The sequence below is a fragment of the Amblyomma maculatum genome, chromosome 6, assembly GCF_055883805.1.
Source record: "Amblyomma maculatum isolate TAMU_Amacu chromosome 6, ASM5588380v1, whole genome shotgun sequence".
NCBI lineage: Eukaryota > Metazoa > Arthropoda > Arachnida > Ixodida > Ixodidae > Amblyomma > Amblyomma maculatum.
In genome coordinates this window covers 32,199,096-32,206,307 of record NC_139349.1, presented here as the reverse complement: position 1 = coordinate 32,206,307, position 7,212 = coordinate 32,199,096, and positions in this window count along the sequence as shown.

Genomic DNA, 7,212 nt, shown 5'->3' with positions numbered 1-7,212 from the left:
GGCTGAACCAAGCTGTGGGCCGCATTCCGCGCTTGAGACATTTTGGCGCTGCGGAACAGAGACTTCTCCAAAATGCTCGACACAATTAAGGTGTACAGTTTTGGGGATCGCAGTAGAACGTCTTAGCCGAGTGACATGACTGGAAAAAAACTGATGCGCACTGTTGCCCTGCGCTGAATTCACCGGTAGTGAATTTAGCGTATCGCTTGCTGCACGTAATTTGGGAAGCGCGATATATGGCTGGCAGGGCATTACGCCGCTGTCTTCGAGACGCGCCGGCCAAGATTTCGCAGCGACTATTTGTGTCCTGCGAAAGGCCGGCCAGTCCATTGAAGAGCGATCGTTTCGGAGTTCCAGGCATGAACATCAGCCGCCAATGGCCTCTGAGAGAGCCCACTGTTGTTGTCGCAACCGATTTGCCAGAGTTTCCTTTCGTGAAACGAAGAAAGTATATTATTTTATCTCCAAAGTGTAAGATATAAAATCGGATAATTTAGTGGCGCAATGAAAATACAAGAAAACAGCAGACGTGAGGCGTGGGATTGCGGAAGAATGCTGCCAGGAAACATAAAAGCCAGCAGTGATAGGTTGACGCATTCGTTGCTCTTATTGTCCAGTTTACAGTTATTACCGGCGTTTCGAGTGCGAATTGGCTTCAGGAGAAAACTCATACAACCAACTTTGGTACACCGAAACCGAGCAGAGGGTATTATACATGACGCAAGCTGCAGCTGTACGGCGCCGGTCCCGAATGCACAAATGTGATTGCTGTGTAGGTCAAATATTTATGGGAAACCCCCAAGGTGGAGTAGAGTTCTAAGAAGGTAGTAATTACTCATTGTCATCCACCCGAGCGCAGCCATACGGCTACAAAGGAAAGCTAAACAGCTTTCTCAGAAACTTCGTAGTTAAAGAAAAATTCGTCCTGATCCGGGGATCGAACTATCGACTGAGCTAACCAGGATGGCTAGCAGATCAGATGGTAGGGCGAGAGCGAATTGATCTATAATTGCTTTATATAGCTTTCCTTTGTAGCCGTATGGCTGCGCTCGGGTGGATGACAATGAGTAATTACTCCCTTATTACAGCTGTGTAAGCGTAAATGCTGCCTTAAAGTTAGAATGAACGGTTCCTAAAAGCTTTGCAAAACCCTGCCATTCTTGAGAGGGTGGTAAGAGTGGGTACCTATTTTAATATTTTAAGGCACGGCCACCGGACTTGAACAATGCTCTAAACCTCGGGTCCGTGGTAAGCTAGTAGCTTGCCATGTTAATTACTCAAATAATCGTGTCTGACGCTCCAGAGTGCTGTTCTGAAAGGCCATATGTACTGTAGTATACGACTGTATTATAAAAAAAAAAAAAAAAAAAAACAGCGAACTGAAGCGCACACTAAATGTAAGGGTTAATGCTTGCACGCATATTTCAACACCAACAGAATTGTCAGCCCAGGACCACATAAGTCTACAAGTCCAGGCACTCCTTTGATATCCTAGCTGCGACGCACTCTCTTGGCTGCGTTTTGATATACCTTTAAGTAAGGAACTAGCAGAACAGGAGAAATTTATGGACTCGTGATGGCGCATGTATGAAGGAAGTACAAAGTCACTGGATGTGTAAAAGCAAGCAGAATGGTTCTATTAAAAATATTGGCGTTCATTAATGGGGGAACAAAGAGTGCCTTTACATCCATGTAGATTTGTCTCCAACAGACTTCACACGCACTTTGCGATGAACTAATGCATCAATTTTACTTTATTGTTTTCTGAAATTTCAGGAGCTTATTTCACTACCGATCGCATGCAAGGAAGTGCTGGACGATGAAACTTATTGTTAATAGTTACTTTTCTCCATTTTTCAATAAATCACACAGCTGCATGGATTGCGGCTACTTCTTCGCCACTATCTTTTTGTCGGTGTAGAATAATAAAACGCTTCATGTACACAACGTCCTTCCCTGTCCGCAGACGCCGAACTCCTACCAGCCCTCCATTACCTCTCCTCGAGGCTCTCTGCAAGAATGACGGAGAGCGAAACTCAAAGAAAAATAAAAATTATGGTCGAGACGCGCGGCAGTGAAATCTGTGATAGAAATTCTTTCAGTGGGCTGGAAAATATTACCTTGTCCAGGCATTCAGGACGCCATTTTGAAAGCTCTCGGCTTTCCCAGCTCTAAGCCTTCGCTCAAAAGCGCATCTTGTTACTTTTAATGAGTTTTTAATCGTGTTCGCTTCGCCGAGCTGCGATGCCGTCCCCGGCGGTGCTTACAAAAGGAGGCTTGGCTGGGCCCTCATATTGCGTCCTTCAGGCGCGTTTAAATATGTGACGTCAAAACCTCCTCCCCTCATGCTCCTTCTTTTTCTGAGTGCCATTAATCTCAATAAAAACAATGAAAAGAGTGGCAGATCATCATAAAAGAAAGGTGTGGACATCAAAGAAAACACTTTCTCCACTTACAGCCAGGGCAGCGTGAGATTTAATGCCAAATTTATTCTTCTTTTTACCTAGCTTTATTAAAAAAAAATAATCAGAATGAGCGAGGAAGGTACAGCAAATAACTGCAACGCTTCTCGAATCCAGCTACAAAGATTGGTAATTATTTCTAAGAAAAATATGAAGGCACACCTTGAAAAACTAGAATCAAGCTGGTAACTTCAAGAACTTTCCTATGCGTTATGATTTTAGTAGCCGCTTGTTCTTTTGTTCTCGGGTTACGCTGTACTTTGATAAAGAAAGTCTTGTTAGAGCACTCCGCAGTTTATTTATTATTGATAGTGATATTCCTTGGTGTCTAGGTATTATTACATTTCAAATGTGGATTTAATAGCTTGGTCGAACGTCTAGTGCTGCCAGGAATTCGGGCACAGCAGGATAGAATTGCCAGCCGCAGGGCACAGCTTCAGCGCGAGAGATGGGCGCCGGAGACCAGCGATGGTGATGGCGATATCGCAGCGTTGTCTGCTCTTTGTCTTCTTTACAATGCCTCCGCGTGATGAAGTTGCCATCCTGGCGACTCACGGGGAAGAGACGACGAGAGGGTTGTAGTATGTCTTGAGGCGGCTAACATGGACAACCACACAGCCGCGACGGCGGTGGTCGGAAGAAGGGGTGACTGGCTCGATGACGTAGTTTACAGAAGATATGCGTTCCAAAACGCGATAAGGTCCATGGTGCTTGATTTCAAGTTTGCTGGTGGCAAGAACGCATAGCCAAACGAATCTGTCGGCCAGGAACGTCAGAGCAGGTGTATCGCTATCATGCTGATCTTTGCGATCGCCTTGAGTGCCGGAGGTAAACGTGCGAGCTAGCTGACGGCATTATTCTGTCTTCTGTACAATATCTCACAAAGCACCGTACTCAGAGGCATCTGGATGGTATTGCAAAATTGTGTCCAGAGTACAAGATGGTTCACGGCCGTGTAAAAGAAAGAAGGACGAAAAACCAGGTTGTTGCTTGGGTGGCAGTGTTGTACGCGAGCGTTACGAATGGCAGTACCTGGTCCCAGTTGAAGCTCCCAGAGCCAGATGACACATACATAGCGAGCATGTCCCCAAGTGTACGGTTAAGCGCTCCTTGAAGCCATTTGTTTGCGGATGGTACGCGGTTGTAGCACGGTGTATCGATTTGCAAAACGACAGGAGCTCTTGGACTACTTCGGAAATAAAGACACGACCTCTATCACTCAATAGCTCGCGAAGGGTGCAGTGTCGAAGAATGAAGTGATACATAAGAAGATGGGCTACTTCTCGAGCTGTAGCCACGGGAAGTGCAGCAGTCTCCGTGTAACGGGTCAGGTGGTCGACGGCGACGATGACCCATCAATTACCAGCGGCACGGCATGGTAGCGGACATTAAAGAGCAATTCCCACGCGATAAAACGGGTGAGTTCGTCACGGTAAAGGCTGGATAGGGCCAGCGGGGTGGCGAGAAATCTTCCGTTGTTGACAAGCGGTACAAAAACGAATGTAGCGACGTAAGAAATTGTACATTCCCCTCCAGTAGTACTTCTAACGAATTCGATCATATTGTTACGCGGCGGCAAGCGATGACAATAGGAGAACATAGGACAGAGAGAAGATGCTCGATGGTCGTGAGGTGACGTTAATGAATCTGTGAGCGGGCCTAGCGCGCGCTCCTGCCCACGCCACTGCCCTCTTCTTTCTACTTCGTCCGTAACAATATGTTTTCGGGACTCCGGCATGAGCACTGGGTGGGTCAGTATGATGGTGAGCACAAAAATCGGAACGTAGATGGCACGGAATGACAAGAAGCCATTTTCTTCTGTCTGAGTTGTAGTTATTTCGGCAGAGGAGGCCGTCCCGAACGGTGAAATGGGAGGCCTGTCGGTGGAGTGCCCAAGGATGCGCCGCTGCGGAAGTGGTGCCAAGGATATCTAGCAGGTTATAAACCCAAGGATATTGTCGTTGCTCGAAAGCCATATACTCAATGGTGAGTGCTGTCAAAGATGCTTGAGGAGGGGACGATGAGTCAGGTGAGGGCTCCGGTGACCGAGAAAGAGCGTCGGCGTCAGAGTGCTAGCGGCCAGGGCGGTACACTACACGAATCTCGTATTCCTGAAGCCTGAGAGCCTAGCGCCCAAGACGGCCAGACGGATCCTTGAGAGACGCGAGCCAGCAGAGAGCGTGATGATCCGTAACTACCTCGAAGAAGTGATCGTATAAGTAAGGGCGGAACTTCTTTATAGCCCACACGATAGCTAAACCCTCCTTTTCGGTAACGGAGTAGTTGGACTCGGCTTTGGTAAGAGCATGGCTTGCGTAGGCGGCAATGTATTCGGAGAAGCCAGGCTTGTGCTTGGCGAGGACGGCGCCGAGGCCACAACACTGGCATCGGTGTGAAGTTCTGTAGGTGCAGTAGGGTCGTAATGCAAAGAATTGGCGGTGACGTCACAACATTGTGCAGCGTCGCGAATGCATCATCGACCAAGAGGAGAGGTTAGGGGTGCCTTTTAGGAGCTGTGTAAGGGGGGCTATGATGGTTGCGAAATTGCGAACAAAACAACGAAAGTAATACCAGAGGCCCACGAAGCTTCGCAGTTGTTTCAAAGTGGTCGGTTTCGGGAAGTCACGTCGTGCAGCTTGTCACGATTAGCTAGAACTCCATCTTTGCACACACCGTGTCCGAGTATTGTGAGCTAGCGGGCATCTAAGCGACACTTGTTGAGGTTCAGTTGAAGACTGGCGCGTGTTAGGCAGGTGAAGATCTGCCGAAGTCGAGTCAGGTTGGTCGGAAAACGATTGAAAAGACGATGATGTCATACAGGTAGCATAGACAGATGTTTCATTTCAGGCCACGCAGTACGGTGTCCATCATTCTTTCAAATGTGGCTGGAGCGTTACAAAGTCCGAATGGCATTACGTTAAAATCGTGTAGTCCGTCTGGGGTAATAATGGCAGTTTTAGCACGATCCGCTGCTGCCATGGGCACCTGCCAATACCCGGAGCGCAAATCGAGTGAGGAAAAGAATTCTGCGCCTTGAAGCAGTCTAGGGCCTCGTCGATTCGTGGGAGGAGGTGCACATCACGACGAGTAATTTTGTTCAGGCCGCGATAATCAACACAATATAGTATTGAGCCATCCTTCTTCTTAACTAGGACCACAGGAGACGACCATGGACTACGTCATCGACTTGTTGGGCAATAACACGGCGCTCAGTCGGGGACACACGATATGGCCGCTGATGGAGAGGTGGAGCGCCTGTGTCGATGAGGTGGGAACCGGTCGTCGTGCGGCCCAAGGAAAATTGCGGAGGGTCGAAGGAGGAGCGGAATTGGTGTAGAAGATCAAGAAGTTGCTCGCGGTGGTGCGGTTATAGAGCGTTGTCCACAGAATGGTGAAAAAAGTCCCGCTGTAGCAGATCGGAAGCCACACCAGTTGGAGTCAAGGCGTCAACTTGGCAAAGAGGGAATGACATATCATCAAAGGCGAACAGAAGGTCCACGGGCTCGATGCAGCCAAGGCACTCCCCTTCGATCAACATAGTGGGAGACACAAGAGAATTGGCTTGGAAAAGATGATTTACCAAGATGATTTACCAACTAGCCCGTTCTTCCACCCTTGCAAGAGAATTGGCTACCAGAAGTATGCAAGCGCCGTTGTTCATGTCGAGGATGGCAAACGGCAGCGGTAAGTGGCAGCGACGGAAAACAGCGTTAGAGGGCTCAAAGAGGACTGTCGCGGCGGTGGTAGAAGAGGCAGTGACAGGAATCAGAGCAGCGCTAACGGGTGGGATGATTGTGTCATGATCTACGAGGTGTTTGGCCGCAAAACGAGGACACGGCTTGTGGAGCAGGGCATCAGGCGGTGCATCACTTGGTTGAATGAGCTCTACTTAAGGACTGGCGCTGTCAATGATAGCATGATGTCGGGACAGGAAACCTCAGCCGAGAACGACGTCATGAAAACATGTGGGGAGAACGACGAATTCGATGATGTACAAGGCGGCAGCAATGACGACGCGAGCAGTGCAGACAGCTGTCGTCTGTATACTGTGAGCGGATGTGGTACGAAGCGATAGTTCCACGAGAGGCGTAGTCACCTTTTGGAGGGAGCGGCAGAATTTTTGACTGATAACTGATACAGCGGCACTGGTGTCGACGAGCGCAAGAGTATGAACACCTTCAACGATGACAGCAATAACATTCGCGGGATTAAGACCAGGACTTTGAAATTCTGTCGAATACGTAGTTCGTGCCTCGCGAACTGCGACGGTTAGTTTTCCGGCCGGGTTGCGGATCGTCGGCGCATTGGCGATGTGGAGTGGCGACGTGGTGATGGCGAATGGCGAGGGAGGAAGCCCGGAGAATCAGGGGGTGCTGTTGGAGGACCCGATGGGACTTGGAATTGGGGGCCAATTAAGGTTGCGCAGGCAGTGCAGAAAAGATCATATTTAAGCGGCGCCTGCAGTAGCGTGTAGTGTGCCCAGGGATGCCGCAATGACAGCAAATAGGCCTGTTGTCTGAATTGCTAGGCCTGTTGTCTAAAGTGCGCCATGGAGATGGTATCTGAAGCAAGGGGGGAGCAAAATCTGTTGGCGCCGAACGCAGAGGGGGCGAAGCATGGGCATATGCTGGCGCAGGAGGTGGAGTTGAAGCGCCTTCGGCATACGTGCGACGCGGTACCTGAACAGAAGCAGGCACGAATGTTAGAGCTTAGCTCAGTGGCGCAACGCCGGAACATGGAGTTGTTGGCG